The 18,682-nt window shown below is 47.3% G+C and overlaps 1 protein-coding gene across 11 annotated transcripts in view; it reads right to left on the bottom strand.

Moving 5' to 3' along the window:
- HIVEP3 (HIVEP zinc finger 3) overlaps nt 1-18,682 on the bottom strand; it is a 216,248-nt gene that overhangs the window by 107,561 nt on the left and 90,005 nt on the right. For 7 of the 11 annotated variants that reach the window (XM_090124023.1, XM_090124026.1, XM_090124024.1 and 4 more), the window contains one exon: nt 3,119-3,198. The exons of the other annotated variants lie outside the window; for them this stretch is intronic. The gene's annotated coding sequence lies outside the window, so the exon portion shown is untranslated. The remainder of the gene's footprint in view (nt 1-3,118; nt 3,199-18,682) is intronic. 11 annotated transcript variants of the gene reach the window in all.

Below are 18,682 nucleotides of genomic sequence, written 5' to 3'. Positions count from 1 at the left end.
TGGTAAGAAATCATCCACACGTTTTAATGTGCCACCTGCACACGCTGTGCAAATCTACAAGGCCCTAAATATAAACAGACAGCCCTTTCCTGGCTGTTAAAACGAACACTACCTCGGCTTGTTCTCTGAGTAAGCCAAAATTAGAGCTATTTGGAGATCAGAAACACGTTAGGGTGGGACACTTTTTTCTCTCTCTCTCTCTCTTCTTTTTACTGTGTTTGTAGTTTCATGAATAGGGCATTCATTGTGCCCTCACCCCAGAGATATACCCACCTCGGAGGTAGAGTTAAAATTAGTGTTAAGTTTATTCCTGCGACTGTCAGCACAGAAGCTGGCTCGTGTGCGATGCTCTGGATGAGGGAGGCAAAGCAACACCCTGGGAAGGCTGCAGCTTCTGCACCTCTTCTCAGAGAGCTGAGGGTTCTGCAGGCACCCTACATAAGCACTGGTTTAAAAAAGAAAAGACTTTATCCTGCAAAGTTCAGCAATGGAAAGGCAGCACACAGACACCTGATAGCTGGAAGCAGAGCAAACTTGAAGATATGAAGGCGTGAGCAACGGATTTCCATTCCGGAAGACCCCAAATCACATTACAGGCAGTAAATCCAGAGGTGACATCCCTTATTATGAAATAACAGGCAGCTCTGGATGCAGCACGCCACATCCATCAGCACAGGGGCAGGGAGAGGCCAAAGAAACCCCTTCATCACCGTTGGGGCTGTTGGGGAGCAAGAGAGACGGATAGGCACCTTGCATAAGGCAACATAGAAGGGGGTGGGGGAAACAGAGCCTCTCTGATAGTCAAAGCTGCAGAGAAACCCTCACAGCAGGCTGCTGCTGGATGTATATGTGTACACAACACATATATACTTCTATACCCTGAGTGTGCCCTCGGTGCTGTGCTGGTGAAGGGCACGAAGGTCCCATGACGGCAGTGCTGGCAGGCAGCTCACACCCCTCCCCTCCCAAACCTTTGCTTACATTTCATCTAGTCTACTCTGATTCCAAGGTTTAATAAAATTGAATCCCAGCATGTCTTGAATTAATTAATTAGATCTCGTTCCAAGCCACCGTGCCAATTTCTGCAATTACGCCGCTGCTCACGGGAGAGCTCGGAGTGGCTGCATCCGTCCCCAAGCATCTCCAGAGCAGCCAGGGGCTGGGAGCTGTGCTAGGGTGCAGCAAAGGGGTTGGTTTCAGTGCTTTCTGGCTTTTCTCCTCCATTTGCCCACTATGAGCAAGTTGAGGAAATCAGGGGGAAACGGAGATTTTGATGAGACAGCAGGATTCTTCTCTGCATCAGTCTTCCCCAGCAGCTGAATTTCAACAAGTGTGACATCTCTGGAGCACCCTCAAAGCCAACACAATGCTGCCAACACTGTTAGCAATCTTTGCCCATCTTCCCTGCTGCAGTTGAGAAAAGAGCAATCTCAGGTGCTCAGTGACTACAGTGATGAGCACGGTATCACAGCTGGTGATCTCAGAGGTCTTTTCCAACCTTTATGATTCTATGGAAGATATGAGGGCAGTGGGACAGGAGATACCTCCCATCGCATCTTTGATCACTGTGCACCATTTTACACCATGTAATTAATGTTGACCTCAGAAGAGTCTCAGTTTTACCTGCTGCCAGTGCACTGGGCAGGGACCCTGATGAAGAATACCTGTTTACAAACACATTAAAGTGTTTTTAAAACCCATTGTTTCTTGCTCCAGCTGCCCAAGTACTTTTTGATCAGCTCCTGGACTCGTACCAAAAAGAAAAAACGACAGATTGCCAAAAAGGACAGAGACAGAGGGGTGGAGGAGGGATGCAAAGCAGCTAGACAGCACAGCAGATGAATATTTTATCCTGCTGCCTCTGGGAACGGAGGTCAGGAGCTGGAGCAGGCTGAAGAAACACATTGCAAGGAACACTTGCAGAATTAAAGGTCAGTGAGATAATGAGCTATAACAGCCATGGAGCAAAAAGTACTTTCCTGATGGAGACAGGCTACCTGCTGCTGCAGTGGGGCAAAATCTGTCCCCTTCAATTACCATTGGCCATTGAGACCGAAGATGAGGCCATGCCACATGGCAACATCCTCCTTCCATTCTCCCCTTGCTGCCAGGACTGCAGCTTCTCCCCCAGACATGGCTGCAGCTTTTGCAGGTGGCCTCTCCAGCCCATCTTCCTTCATCCCCCATGGCTCTCCTGCTCTTTTATCCATGCAGAAATGCTGTTTTGCTGCCTGCCCTGTGCTATACCACATTTCAACTCTGAAAACAACAACACAGAGCTGCACCAAACCTGCAGAGAACCACCAAACTGCCATGAGGTGTGCACCTCTGAAGGCTGTGTGCTCCAAAGCAGGCAGCAATCAAACCCAATTTTCACACAAGAGCCACATCCATCTGTGTCATACCAGCCATGTGATTCCTGGTTCCTAAAAACTTCCCAGTGCACGCAAGTCCTGGGCTGTGCTACCACATACATGCAAGTGTCAATGCCCAGCATTGGGCATTGGTTCACCATCTTCTCCCGGAGGGTCTTCTCAGTGCTCCACGTGCTTCATTTCCACAAATTTCCCTATAGTTAAACAACCAGCATCACTAAGAAGAGTGAATTTTCATCAGTAAGTGAAGCAAATTCAGGAAAGTTGCAAGGTGCACTGCAAGGGCAATAAGGGAGAACAGAAGTTGGGTACCTGATGGCCATGTCCTCATCTACAAGGCACAAAAAGCAACCACAGCCTCTGCTTCTAAATATTTTATAGGATCCAGCTGCCGGTTACAGAGTCAGACAGAAAACCACAGCAAAAGGAGCTGAGAGGCAACCTGCACATCTCCTGGGCTCAGACAATTGCAGCAAGGACCTGGAAATGGGCATGATTTTGTCCAGGCAGCTTCAAGCAACACCAACAGCACACAGCAAGCAGAAATACACAAGTGAAAACACGAGTCAGACCTCTGCCACTCTAGACATCCTTTAGAATGATGCATCACCAACCATCTCACCCTGAAATTGCAAACTCCAGCAAGTGCATCACCTCAAAGGAGTGCACAAAATGAGATCCTGGAACACCCCGGTGATGGGCCATGCAGCACATGGCACCAAGGCCAGGGCTGAGCCTCCTACCTGCTGCTCACTGCTATGGGTTCATCTCCAGCACTTCGAGGAGGCTCAGGGTGTTCGTATGGCGACCTGGGAGAGGGAGCCTGGAGAGAAACACAGGAGACCGAGGTGTAAGGGGTGATTTTAAATCAAACAAGTCATTCATGCCACAGACACACTGCCTGCCATGGAGACATAAGGGCTTTTCCTTTGATCTCTAAGGTCCCTTCCAACCAAGGCATTCTGTGATTCTGTGGTTCTATGATTCTGCAGCTCTACGATTCGATGATTCTATTCTTACCCTTTTGCTCCTTTTCTGCAGCTCTCATACCATTGTTTTGGCCTTATCTTTAGTAGCATCTTTCATTTTACTGTCCCCTGTGGTCTCCTCATGAGAATCCTTCTGGAGAAGTGTATCTCCTATGAAGAAAGGTTGAGGGAACTGGGCTTGTTTAGCTTGGAGAAAAGAAGGCTCCAGGGAGACCTCATTGTGGCCTTCAGTACTTGAAGGGAGCGGATAAACAGGAGGGGGAACGGCTGTTTGTGAGGTGGGCAGTGATAGGACAAGGGGGGATGGTTTTAAATTAAGGGAGGTTTAGGTTGGATATTAGGAGGAAGTTTTCACCCAGAGGGTGGTGAGGCACTGGAACAGGTTGCCCAAGGAGGCTGTGGATGCCCCATCCCTGCAGGCATTCAAGGCCAGGCTGGATGTGGCTCTGGGCAGCCTGTGCTGCTGGTTGGTGACATAGCAAGGGGTTGGAACTGGATGAGCACTGTGGGCCTTTTCAATCATTCTATGATTCATTCTATGATCTCTGGACTGGGCTGCAGCAAAGCATGCTGACCCACTCCACCTTCATTCATTGCTGCCCTTCACGGTCTCACATCGCAGTTACTCATAAACATTAGACTTGAAATGGCTTTTGATGAGATTATTTTCACACATGAAATGACTCACTGACAGATGCACGTATAGAAGGCACAGGCTGGTCACAGGCTTTCCAGCTCCTCTAAAACCAAAGATCCCAGATGGGAACCAGACCCCATCCTGAACATTCAGAGCTGGACCATGGCCATGCCACAGGGCCAGCTGCTCTTGGCATGGTCAGGAACTCTTGTTCCATTCTAACCTGAGAGCCAGCAGGGCTAAGCCTGAACAGAAATCCAAAAATCACCGCAGGTTACAGGAAGATTCCCAGGAAAAGAAATGAAAAAGCAAAAGGCTGAGATTAGCTTAGAACAGAACTAAAGAGCAAGTGACTCTTATTTTCCTTTAGCTCTTAGTACTGACCTAAAGAATAACTTACTCCTATTGTCTGATTAAATTCATTTTTCCCATTACATAGGAGGAAATATCTACTGACAGTTCATTCCCGGAGGATTTAATGGACCTAATGCTGTTAGCCCATCCAGCAGTTCTTCAGAGCATCTTTCCCACCATGCCTTCTGCTGCCAGCAATTAGATTAAATGATTTTAAATCTGCATCCTTCTCTTGAAAATGTGTTGGCGCACGCACGGCCAGTATGAAGGCACAGAAAACTCTGTGCAGTGTCATTGCAAAAGCACTCACACAAACACTGTGGACAGAGCTGAATAAGAGCAGTGAGAATACTTTCTGTTATTGTGAGCAAAAAGCAGAAGGTGAAGCAAAACCCTCCTACTTAATAATGCCAGGCAAATTTTTAAAAAATAAAATAAAATAGAATTATACCTTAATCTTGCAGCTTTCTTACAAAACAAATTTGTTTGAATTCAGCAAGTGTGAAGGACCCAAAAGTGCTACGCAATCAGTTTAACAACCCACAGAGGTGGTGAGTAAATGTTGGTTTTCCCTTCTGAACATGGCACCACGGGCACAGCTCAATTAATTCCTGAAGCACGTGCTATACACAAACATCCCAACTGTCTGCTGAGCTCTGCTCAGGGGCTGGGCTATCATCTTCTGATGCACTTACTGAAGGTTTCACCCAATGGGATGAGCAGAGCATCAGTTCCTGGGCAGGGCAGGAGGGTGTCAGTGCCCACAGGCAGTCCCCTGCCATTGCCCCATTGTCCCCAAGGCCTGCTGCCATTGACATGGTGACATCTGCCCAACAGCACACTGCAGGGCACCACCCAAACCCTCTCCCCCCAAACCCAAAAGCCATAGGGTTCGTATACCCATCGTGGATTCACCCTCCCCTGCAAACCAGGCAAAGAAACAACCTAACATCACTCTAATTGCTTCCAGCACTCTAACGAGCCAGCTCAGCCTGCTGGCTGCTTCCTTCTCCCTCCTGCTTTGCTTTGCCTTCCGTTGACTTGCAGGGAAGGCTGTTAATTTTTGCATTTTGCAACAAAAAAGCCTTAAACCCAAGTTGGGCACAGACTGCTTCGAAACAGGGCTGAGCCCCATGGCTGTGGGGCTCTGTAGCCCCAGTGTGCCTGAGGGCACCCACTCCATTTGCTGTTGACCAAAGCATTTAATTGCATGTCCCCAAGTGCACGTGCAGGCTCCTGCAGGCGTTGCTTGGGGAACGCAAGGAAAATCTGGCTCTGGCACAGTGTTGCTCTATTTTACCTTCTTTACTGCTCAAAAAACATTTGGCCGTTGCTGAAGAGAGCCAGGCTAGACGCATACATTACAGCCTGCTCCAGAAATAGCACATGCTGGCTTGCACAATTTTTGCAGCTAAAAGTCTTCCTTTCAGCTCAGCAGCCTGTCCCCAGCCATGGAGTGCTCCAGGGAAGGCAAAGTGCAGCCCCAGAGCTGTGGGATGAATCATCCTGGGAAGGCTTCCTGATGCTGAGTGCAGGTGAACAAAGCAAGAAGCCACTGAAATCATTAAGGAGCCTTCATGCAAACCAAAAAAACCATGGTTGATATCAGGAGGCATGAACCAACCACTTGACTGGAGCATGTGCATCACATATACATCACATCCATACCCATCCTGCAGCACCTCCAGAAGGCATCAGCTCCAGAGAGATGGATCCAACTTACCACGTGCTTCCAGACTGCACAGATTCATTCTGCCCATACATTCACATGTCTGGGAATTCTATACCTCCAGCAATCCAACTGCAGCTGGTTTCTGGTCTACTGCATGTCTAGAAATCCCCAGACAATGGTCAGAACCTTTTTTTCTCCATTCCCTCAACCACAACAACAGGATGGGAAAAGAAGTTCTAGGGTATCCTAGACATTGCTGTTTCCACTGAAGTCATCACAGGATCACAAGTGTTTGGATCACAGGGAGACAAAGCACTGCCTGCAAGAGGAAAGCAGAACTCCCTGTCTTCCTCTGGTCTTGTTTTAAGGCAAGTCTGGCTTTCAGATGCAGGAAAGATGAAGACCAGAGTGCAAGGGCTGGCACACGTGTCATCTGGTTACTGTGCACCCCCTGCTTCCCCTTTCCCTGCAAGAAAACCCTTTTTGGGGGGAAGACAACACTGCTGAGAGCACCCTCATCACTCAGAGAACACAGCAAAATACAGAGTATTAGCATTCAATCTGCTCCAGGGCACAAATGCTGTTGAACAGATATCACAAATATCTTAACCAGTTGCTACAGCTATAGGATAAGGCTTCCATAGCTAATACAGGTCTTTGCTGTCAGCACCTCCTGCTCTTAGCAGCGTCTGGCTGTTACTGTGCAGGTTACAGCACTATTTTGGGTTGGAGGCTGTGGGTCCAACTCCTGACCTGTGATTTGTGCTTTGCTGCTGCCTGGTGCTCCAGGGACACCAAGAGCAGCACTCCCATGACTGCCGTGCTGTGTCAGAGCTGGACGGGCTGTGGCAAACACCAGAAGAGCAGCAGAGCCACACTTGCCATACTGAGGCCTTACACCCCATGGTAATTAACACAGATGTTTTCCTTTGCATACCTGAATTAGAACATTTTTTTAGGGGGAAAACAGTAATCTGCAGGCAGCTGTTTGCCTCCTGGACCGCAGCACAACTTAGGTGCTTTGCAACCCGGAAAACAGAGTCCAACATTTCTTAAAAGTCCTGGCTGGTTGTTATAGCAACATATGCATGTGTGTATGCGTGTGCATGTAAAACAGACTCAGACCCGGGTTGTCACGGGCAACACGAGTCAGCTCCAGAGCAGAACCAAACTTGCTGCCTCGCCTGGTGTCACCCAAAGGCAGCAGCCAGCCCCGAAGGGATGAAGCTGGGAAATATCCCCATGTCCCACAGCCCGTGCCAGCTGCTGGCACAGAGCTCGCAGCCGTCTCGCAGCTGATTCAGCTCCTTAAGAAGAGGGTAATTTTCTTTATCCTGTTTGCTTCCTCCTCCCTCGCAGGCTGCCACAGCACCTTAACCCAGCTGGGTAAGACAAGCTCATGGCTCCCTCCCAAACAGATGGCTGCAAGGAAGGTCCAAAAATAATCTAACCCATTTGCCTGTGCATTCAGAGCCTGCTCTGCTGATTGGCAGACCCTCTGGAGACCACCAGAAGAAGCAGATGGCCAAGACATGAGATCAGAGCTGGAGAAGGAGATGTCAATCTCCGGGATGCAGTGCCAGGCTTGGGGACGTGGCAGGGAGCAGGCGAGGTACGCGGTCCCGTAAGGACAGCGTGTGAGTAATGAGGCTGGCTGCAAAGTCTGGAGTTTGCTTTAAGAAAAATAATAATAATCATAATATTAACACATTGCACAGCCTCATCATGCTACAGGAGTCAGCCCTTGTATTGCTGCACCCCTGGAAGGCAGCTGAGTCGCTGCTGGCCTCCCCATCAATCTCCCAAGCAGAGGTCGGCAAAGAACGAAGTGAAAGAGAAGCAAGAGCAGGGCAACAACTCAGGAAATCACAATGCTTGCAATTCCTCTGGTGGCACGCTTTGCAAAAAGCCTATTTTTCTGGGTTAAAAACATATTGATATTCAACATGCCGTGCTGGGGCCTGGGCTACAACCTGGTACCACAGAACAGAGCATCGGGAAGGCAGCAGCGAAATGACACCTCCATCCCCTTACACACTATACCTCCATCCCCTTACACATGACACCTCTATTACACAGGTTTTTGGCCAAACATCTCGGGGTGATGCAATTCCACAGCATCCTCTGCACAGCACTGTAACGTAAATCCCTGCACTGGTCCAGAAGCCCACATGGGGTGAGGGATGCAGTCAATGCAGAGGAGGTTGTGGAAGGGAGAGTTTAGCTTCAGTAGCACACAGCACACCTACAGAGAGGAGAGACCTTGGGTCTGGAACACCTCCTAGGGGAGGTGGTGGGAGTCTATTAGTGCAGTTGGACAAAACCTACAAAGCTGAGGAGTGAATTTGGCACAATGTGTCTCCTCCACCCCAATGTCAGGGCTTTGGCAACCTCATTCCTCAGCACACTCCTCTATGGCAAATCAGAATTTCTTCATCTGTGCTCATTTCTACAGCAAATCCTCATTCTGTCTATATCATCAATGCTACCAAGCAACATTATGTGCTTCTCCTGCCCTGATACATGGGCTTTGTTTCCCTCTCTCCAGTGCTATCAGGGCACAGCTCTGTTGATCCCCCCATCAACATCACAAGCCTCTCAGCATCCACAAGTTTACAGCTACACTGTAAGGCTCTAGACTACTCCATACAGCTGTAGTTCGACCCATGTCAACACTGAATATTTTCATTTGTGATTTACCTGATACATTTATTGTCAATGCAGAGTCCTGCGTTAACAGACTTGGAAACAGAAAGCCTTTTTGTTGTAAAATCCAAAGCAAAAGTATCAAGAATCCCCTCCACCTCCCAAATCCTCCTACCAATTTCTGAGGCCAAAATAATATTTCAGCATCGTTCAAAAGCCACGTGGGCTTTGGACAGACATCTTTGCAAAAAAAAAAAAATATATATATATATATATAAATATATAAAAATATATATACATATATATAAAATTGTTAAGTAAATGTCTGTGTATAAGGAATGCCCAGGCATACCACCCCAAAATGCCAGCTGTATGCATCAGAAGCATCCCTGGAGCTCCTGCTGCAAAGCATCCCTGCATTGCCCCATGCCCACACTGGTCACTGACAGCACTTCGAGAGCCTCTCTGCAAATAAAACCATCATGAATCCATGAATGTAGACGTTTGTTACCCCACTGCTTCCTTTTTTAACCTGCGGTGCAATGTTGCTGTAAGAAATTGAATCCTTGAGCATAAAGTATGTGTTACAGCGCTGCCTTATACAGCAGCAAAGTGATTAATTAAAATTTACAAGAGCAATCCAAATGCCTAAACATGTTTCTTGGCGGCAGCTCCCAGGACCCACTGCCAATAACATCTCGAGCTAATGACAGCCCCAAAGTCAACCTCTGGGAGCCATGAAGAGCCTCTGAGCTCAGCCAGTTGGTAACAGGAGAACGGAGAGCTGCGCGATTCCTCAGGAAAACAAAGCACGTGAAGGCAGCAGGGGCTGGGATGGTTGGCTCGCGTTATCCCAAGTCACAAATGCTGGCCCTGGCCCAGGTTTGTACTGAAAACACCGCGTAAAAAAGAGACAGAGCCAAGTTTGCATCCAACCGCGGGAGCTGAGCGCTTCCAGGCAGCGCCTAACGCTATGCACAAAGCAAACCACTCCCTGGGAGAGCTTCTTCTCAAAGCTCCAGAGGACGCAGACATTGATCACTCCCACCTTTCCCACCACCCCCAAATCCATCAGCTGAATATAATCCAATAACTCGATACTTTGGGTAACCTTTGAAAACCCAAAACTGCAACTTCCCGAAGGCAATCATCAAGTTAGAGCCATGGAGGTAAAGCTGGGGTTAAAGTTGTTGATTTAAATGGAAAAAACAGTCGGGAAAATATCACAGTCAGCTGTGGCAGCTTTACAGAGGTGCAATCCATCGGAGCCGGTCTGGTCAGTGGGAACTGGTTGCATAAATCAAACAAATGAGAGTGGAGAGACTCCTTAACGGCGGCTGCACCGCGTTAGGCTCTTAACAACAGGTTCCCTTCGCAGCAAATAAATGCAAAACTTTTAGCGTGCTGAACTCAGCCACACCGCCTCTTAACCTCCCTTTATTTCAGTGTCATCACAAAATGATTTCTTTGTTTTCAAAGCATACTGGTTGCTCACTGGTAATGACTTCACCGCCGCGGAATAAACATCGCAACGATGACTGGGAATTGTGGAAACACAACTCATCTATAACTTTATTTTAGACACTTAAATCAGTATGGATCAACTCGGTCCTCCTGGAATAATAATTTCAGCAGCGGTGTCAAAAAGCAAATGAGAAATAAAATGCCTTACCCCAAGTGAAAGTGATGCTGCTGTCCAACCACTTCTCTAACGAGCCCTCCAGCTCTCCCCCTCCAACTGGAAGTTAGTCATGGCACACGTCCTGCATTCAGGAAGTAGATTTTTACAGCTCTCACGACAATTTCCTTTGTTCTGCCAAGCTACACACACCTGAAAATCGTCATCTGCACTTATTGAGGACTCAATGTCTTCAGTCTGACCATCCAGTGCCCAGCTTACCAAACACACTTGAGATGGGAGCACATTTGCTTCTCCTCCAGTCTCTTCTACTGACCCAGGATAGTGCCACAGTTTCCATTGGTTATAATATTGAGCAATGGCTCCTATTGCTCTGAAGAGCCCAACAAGTATCATTCAACCCTCGTAGAAATGAGATAGGGGAGACGTTGTGCAAGATCAGCTCCAGCACAGCTGGGAACAGAATCCAGGGCTGATTTAATCCAGCAAATCACCCCCAGCCAGATACATACAGGCTGTGCCACCTGCCATCCTGGACCACCTCTCCATAAGGCCTTTCTTTTTTTTTTCTTTTTTTTTCTTTCTTTTTTTTTTTTTTGCCACTGTGCTGGGAAGGAGTTGCTTAAGCTAATTAGTAAATTTGACCTGCCATCCCCTATGCAATTACAGAATCATACAATCACCAAGGTTGGAAAACACGTGTAAGATCATCCAGCCCAACCATCCATCCATCACTAATATTTCCCACTAAACCGTGGCCCTCAGTGCTCCCAGAAAGATCAGTTCCTGAGGAGGGTATGGCTCTCAGCACTGCTTCTCACTGCTTTTTCTAAAAATCTTCAGAAGCGAGAGACGAGCTTTAATTAAAGAATGTTTATTTGCAAAGCTGAGAAATGCCAAAATTACAGCTGGCTCTACAAGCTTAATTTGTTCCATTGTGCATTTGAACAGGGCTTTCGGCAGATGAAGAGGTATCTTTTGTATTCATTTTTTCCTTTTTCTTTTCCCCCTCTTCTTTTTTTTTTCTTTTTATGTATGTGTTACAGGACTTCTGCCTTGCTCTGCTCCTGGATGGCCAATGAACAGAGCCAAGAAACCAAAGCTGGTGCTATGTTCTATCAGACAAGGCTGACCTATTATCTAGAGTATCTTAATGTTCTTTTAATGTTGTTTTCATGCAATTGCACTTAAATTGTCAGATAATCCAATTCAAATGGGAATAGTTCTTCTCCTAAACCACAGTTCATTGTCCTTAAAACCCAGGGCCTGCTCAGGGGAGAGAAGCACTAATGACCGACAGCTGGGCGCTTACATGCCTTTTCCCAGTGGGTTTTTTAACTCTTTTCCCATTAGGTTTTTTAACTCTTTGATTACACACACTGACCACTGCATTAAAATGTATGGCCTTATTAGGGAACAATTTCTTCCCCAAAAGAGTGGTGATGCATTGGCAGACCAGGAATGGAGGGATGCGGTCAGTGGGCATGGTGGGGATGGATTGGGGTTGGACTTGGTGATCTTAGAGGTCTTGTCCAATCTTAATGAGTCTATGAAAATCCAGCATGGACACTAATTCAGCAAAACCATCAACTGCCCAGAGCTCAGATTTTGTCCATAACCTCCATATTTAGCAGCAGTCTGGTTGCACAAGCGCAGATCCTAGATGTGACTAAGTGCATGACATAAGTCCTGTTACTTGGGTGTCAACAACATTGCAGAATTTGTCTATCTATAGATTCAAAGTCACGCCTGATGTTACTAAGCATCTGCATGTCTACACTTGTGGTGGCTTTCACTGTATTTTCATGCGTTATTTCTTAAAACAGGGGGAAAAGTAGCAACAAGTATCAAGTACAATCAGATAGGACCATCCTGTAGGGCAGAGGGGCTGGGAGCTGAGCCCAGGGATGCTGTGACCCAGATGGGACATGGGAACTCAGGAAGCAGCTCCATGCCACGAAAAGAAACCCTCAGCAAGGAGGAGCTTCAGGTATTAGCATGCTTTGCCTTGATCTTGTGATACGAGTGGTACAGATACCTGTCTGCAAAGTCCATTCACTGTATTTCCTCCAGTTTTCTTCTTGAATGCCTGAACACGAAAGCTCTGGAGGAACAGAGCTCTGGGAATCTAATTCTTTGACTACTGGGCCCAGGAAACCTGGGCAAACTGGGTACCCAGCCTTCACCTTTGGAAGGTGGCACAGCCAGAGCTGGGGTAGCTTAAATTCAGCACAAATCTGGGTCCTGACACCAGAGCCTGATAAATACCTGGGCAAAGAAAACTTTATGAGGGCAAACAGCTACAGGAGATGAAAACAGCTGTTGATCATAACAGTAGTTCATGACGATAGTGATTCTCCTTGTGCTCAGTCTTCCCACGTAGAATGGCACAATGGTTTGAGATGCAAGGGACCATAAAGACGATCCAGACCAAACCCTCTGTCATGGATAGGGACATTTTCCACTTGATCAAGTTGCCCAAAAATGTCTCAGAAGCCTCCAATGCCTTCCCATGACCCTTAGCTCTGGGGAAATCCCTCTGCTCCAAGCAGGACCTGGGGGGTCCCCACTGCCCACCCCTCCTATGCACTGCCAGGTAGGAGAACTGGCATTTATCACTCCTTTACAAGGGTACCGTGTCAGGAGACCCATTTAAGCTCCATTATAACTCCTTGTGACTGACAAGTAGAGAGTAATGAGTGTCATTGCCTGAGGAAGGCCAGACGCAAAGGAAGCTCTAAATAGACCTGTCAGAGGGATGCTAAAGAGACTCATACATCAGCTAAACCAGCACCTGATACATAAAAATCTTTTAATCTATCGCTGTTTCAATTTTAAATGTTTACCAAGGCCCAGCATCTATAATGCTGCACAGGTAAGACTTTTTTTTACTTTATAAATAATTCCAATCACCCTTCTAAGCGTATGCATGGATTTCTTTTCATGAAAAACAAGGAAAAGAGGAGGAGAAAAGGAGCGGCAGGCTGCCAGGGATCCGAATGCTTCAGTAGCTGACAAAAGACAAGAGAATTTGGGCTGATTTTCTTTTTTTTTTTTTTTTTTTCCCTCCTCTTTGGAATGATGAATTCACAAGTTGTTATGGGAACTAGCAGCACAGATGATGCCCCAAAGGAGCACTGAAGAACGCCTATAGGATCAGGAGGGATAATAATGTAACACAGACGTCTGTAATGTATATGGCCTTCTCCAAAACTGGATGACAAACGTAACCCAACGCTCATAACACACACTGTGTGTGCCAGCAGGAACCCGTAGCCCATGCAGCACATCAGCCCCAAACTATGTGGCTGCAGTCCTTGCTGGGGCGGCTCTGGCCCCATCCCAGCCGTCAGGACAGCATCCCTCCTTGTTTGTTTATTTACTTTGACAACACATTCGTTTTCCTTCCCGCTACCTCACATTTTCCAGGACCTCTGCGCTCGCAGACTGCTGTACTGCTGGGGATGTGGGGAGGGAGGCAGCTGGCACCTGCACCCACAGGGCTGGGGATGTGAGCAAGGGACACGCAGGGCTCAGGTTTTCCCCTCTGGAAGGTGGCCGAAGCCACAGCCCTGTGCAGACAACACAAGCTCTTCTCCTTCCTTCCAGCCTCCCCTCTGTGCAGGGTGGGGAGGGATCAGACCTTCAGCACAGCTGATGGCTTTCCCAGCACTGAGCAAGAAAAGGCCTTGGGTTGTTTTCTAAATGGGAAGATTTTGTTTGGGAACACCTCCGTCCCCAGTTGCTTTCTCAATGAGTTATAAGACAAGCTGTGAGGAAGAGCAGAGCTCGTATTCCATGGGTCACACCTAAACCCGGGGTTTACAGATAGAGCGGGTTAATTGGATCTATAAGGGATACCCAAAACCTAGACAAATGTGAATTACAGCAGTCATGTGATGGTCTCAGCTTCAGATAGCATTTGTAGCACACATGGCAGCACATACTGATCAGATTAAGAACATTCTCCAGCTCAGATGGATGGGTCAGAGCACCACAGCCATGCAGCATCCCTGGGGCAAGCCCAGGGAAACTAGGAGCTTCCAGAGCAAGAGTGACACATGCAGAGCTTGAAAAGCACTCAGCATGCAGAGTGTTGCCATGGAAGATGCAGGATCCCAGCAGGAGCCCTGAGACGTTGCTGAGCTCTGTGAAATGCAGTCTGAGAAGCACTGCCAGCACTCAGCCCCACCTGCATAGCCCTGAACCTGTCCCCACGCTGCAGAATGACAGCCTACAAGACATCCTGAGGCCATGGGAAAATGCTAAGTGATGTTCAGTCCAACTCCAGCATCTCACCTGCACTCTGAGGCCATCAGCCTGCGGTTTGCCAGCTGTCCTTTCGGTGTTTGCCAGGAGAGGGCTCTTGGTCTCCTTCTCCTTTGTAACCTTCAGCACACCAAAACTTATAGACTGCATCAAAAGAGCAGAAAATGACACGTGCCCTGCACCACAAGCTTGCAGAAGCCGTGCTAGGGAGCCACATTTACTTGTGCAGAGGACAGAATCATGAGTGATTCTGTTTGTTTTTTTGTTGTTGTTTTTTTTTTTTTTAATTAATGTGCTAAAAGAGCTTTCCTAAAACCTGGGAGAAGTGGAGAACTGAGGGCTTTTAACACAGTACCTGCAGTTTGCATTTACCCGGTGATTTTCTGAAGCCTTTTGCCAAATGTCTGGCTGTGCTCTTCCAGAAGGTAATAAAAAGCCTGCACCGTGTTTTCTCTGCAGAACCACTTAATGGGGTTAGGAGGTTCGTTCTCAATTTCACATTAACTCCACGCATATTCTCAGTGCTTGCTGTGCTCTTCTCTCTGCCCTACACTCTGAGCCCTTCCATGCACCCTCTACCACTTCTACTCCATTCTTCTAGAAAGAGAATAATAAAAAAAACAGGGAAATTTCGTTCTAGATGGGGTTCAAATGGTAAATCAGCATCTCCCCACCACAGATCCATGTGAGCACATTGGATACAACCTTAGCACCTCACTACTCAGGAGCTGGACTCAATGATCCTTGTGATTCCTTTCCAACTTGGGATATCCCACGACTGTAGGATGCTAAGATCCACAGTCCTCAGCCCCTTCCTTCTGGAGGGTAAGGACAAGCTAAGATAAAACAGAATGTTTGGAAATCTAGTGTTCAGATATTTCCCTCACCAAAATTTGTTCTGCTATAGATGAGTTCCCCACGTTGATGCACTGCTGTGCCTTTGGGCATGTCAGGTGTAAAAGGACAAGAGGAAGAGCTGCCCCAAGGAAAGGAAGGTGTGCAGGTCACTTCCACCTGAACTGGACATCCAGGGCTACCAAGACACTGCTCCATTCTTAGACACAAGGCTTTATCCAAGCACGTCAGCTTTTTTTACAAGCCCAATTTATCACTAGAGACAGCAGTTAGTGAAAGAGCATTAAACTGTGCACAGAGGAAAATATAACAGTCTTCAGAAAGCAGCCTGGCCCTCGAGAGTGAGGGCACTAATGAGGGATTTAAATGCTTCTGCTTGATCACAGTGCCTCTGCTATAAACAGGACAGCGATGTGTCACCCTGGGCACCGACCCCCTCTTAATTATACCTGCTGCACGACGCAGATCATAAAGTAAAAGGGAAGGAAAGGCAGCTCATAAATCACTTCCTTTATCACCGCGGGTATCGCATGAAGAGGACTGAAAGGAAAACCTGAGAGCTGAGGTCCTGGGTGCAACCTACAGTTTGCACTGATAATGCCCAGCAGTGTGCAGGGACACTGCACTCCCTTGGAAGTGCTCCAGAGCAGCACACGCTCCCTCCTGCCCTCTGCCCCATCCCAGCCCATGCAAAGCCCAACACCGCAGCGCCCTTCCACCTGCAAAGCAGCTTTGTGTTCCTTCCAAAAACTCAACACAAAGAGGACAGACAGGCTTCCATCTGACTGTTCTCAAAGTCGGGATGAAGGAAGAGTTTCAGCGCTGCCTTCCAAGCAACCCTTTGTGGAGATGGGAGGATGGGTAAAAATAACTTGTAATTAGAGTCTAATGAATCAGCACCAGTTGTCTAGCCAACAGCACACGGCTCCCATGTGCTCGCTCGTCGCCTGATGTTCCTTTCATCATGCAGGAGCTGCATGCTGGAGGCTTCATGCTCACTGCCCCCACAAATGTTTTTCCTTGCACTTGCAAGGTTCAAACTCCATTTCATCCCAGAGAGAAACAGGACACAGCTTCACCTGATGAGGAAGCCCAAGCCACCAGCAAGCCTGCCCCACTCACAGAGCTGCTACACCTGGAAGCACATGAAAGCAGCTTCAGCTCACCCTGCCTTACCCATTTGCAAAGGTTTGCTGCAGCCAAGAATTGAGCTTCGTCAGCAAGGCCAAGCATTCTCTGTGGCACAGTGGGAATCAATTCAAACTACCCCAAAATTCCTTGGCAGCAAGCCCTGGGCTTCATGGCTGCATTAACTGAGTGCAATTCCACAAAATGCTTCTCATTCCCACCCTGCCTTCAAAATACCCACACACAGCTTGGTGCCAGCGTGCTTTGGGACGTGGTTCTGCAGGGGAAGGAGGACACCATGGCTTCCTACAGGGTGGTGGAAATAAGGAGGCACAAGAGATGCACCTTGCCACAGCTCAAGTAATGAGCACTCTGTGATATGGGAATCGAACCCCTGATGGATGCGGAGCAAATTTGCAATGTTTGCAAGGAAAAAGAAAAAAAAAGAAGATGCTCTTGTTCTAACTGCATACTCCTCCTGAGATATGGAAATTAAGCTGGACTTTTTTCCTTCTTTCACCCTAATAAATTTTGTAGTAGAGACCATTTCTAAATCTTTCATTTAGCTTGAGGTTTCAGCTAAGCCAGAAGAGAAAACAGATTTTCAACTGAGAGCACAACCAAAAAATAAAATGAAGATCAAGTTTGGTTAGGAAAGAACTGAAAGAGTTGTGAAAAAATGTTGCTTTCTTGACTTCCACTTTGCTTTATAAATATTAAGACTAACAAAACATCAGAAGCTGCTTTTGCTGGAGATGAACTGAGCATTTTCAGTCCAGGTCCACATCCAACACAGGTCAACTAACTGATGTTTCAGACATGGTCGTGGCCATGGCCCAAACTCCTATTCCTGATTTCAACCCCTTCCTTTCAGCTCTAGGCATGGGAAGGTCACTGCCATGCCTTGGCTATGAACAATATAATGAATGGACACAGGGAAAAGAGAGCCCAAGGAATGTGAGAGATTCCTGGAAGGTCTCATCCCACTGCACAGGACAGAAAGCTGCTTCAGTGGTACTGAAGGGTGTCCTGGGTTTTGGTGTAGACCTGTTTGGTAGATTTAATTTCCACACTCAGAGTTCAGGTTAATTCATTCCTCTTACTCTGTGAAACTCTCCTGAGCCCCACCAGCCTTCTTCTGAACACATCATATTCCACACCATATCTGAGACAACAGCCATCTACTGCATCACATTCCTCAATGTACTCTGGGCACACCATATCCATAGTAATGCTTTTTGGGTTTGGGTTTTTTTCAGTCTGCCTGGTGAAGGTATGCTAAAAACGGACCCCACAGAGAGATTTAGATAAGCATTAGCCATTAGTTATATTGCTACAAAGCACGTGGTCAAAAAAGGAAGCTTAAAATAAGCATTCACGTTGGTTTCTCACTTTCAAGCTTGTTATTTTTGGCTAAATTCCCTGCATTTGTTTTAGAGCAAAGACCAGGTCAGAAGCTGACATCCCAGTGGAGCAAAGCATTTTCCTTTTTCTCTTCTCTCTCCTCTGATCCTCCCTTGTTCTGCAGCAGGAAGGCCACAAGCTATTGCCAGGGCAAGGATGAAGGTGAAATCTCTGCAGTGCTGCTTTTTATTCCATAGAAAACAGCACCAGTAGAAGAAATTTCAGGAGCTGCTGCATGGAAGGACCAGAGCAAAACCATGTGTGGCCATGAGAGGTGGGCTTCAAGGCACTTCTATGAAGGCCAGGTTGCAAGCTTTAACTAAAAAGACCCAAACAAGACACTGACAAAATACCATGTTTTGTTGGGCTATAAGTCAGATTTAAATTATTCTGTTTTCTACAAAAACCCAAGCATCACTTCCAGCATGAGTATCACATCTGATGGGCTCTGCTGGCTATACAATGATATCTGCTTTGGGATGCAGCACCCACAATTGGACACCAGCCTGCTCACCTCTGCCTTGCCTGTGTGTGTGGAAAGAGCACCCACAGGTTACGGTTGCTGGTTTGTGCACAGAGCACAGGAGGGATCCATCTGCTTGGGTTGTTTCACAGTCATAGAACCATTATGGATTACTATAAATCATTATGATGTGAGGGAACGGAGCTGTTAGGGGTCTGGAGCACAGTGCTATGGGGGATGGGGTGGGTCTG

The sequence above is a fragment of the Phasianus colchicus genome, chromosome 24 (assembly GCF_987193195.1).
Source record: "Phasianus colchicus chromosome 24, bPhaCol1.hap1.1, whole genome shotgun sequence".
In the NCBI taxonomy this organism is placed as follows: domain Eukaryota; kingdom Metazoa; phylum Chordata; class Aves; order Galliformes; family Phasianidae; genus Phasianus; species Phasianus colchicus.
This window is presented reverse-complemented; position numbering and strand designations above follow the sequence as displayed.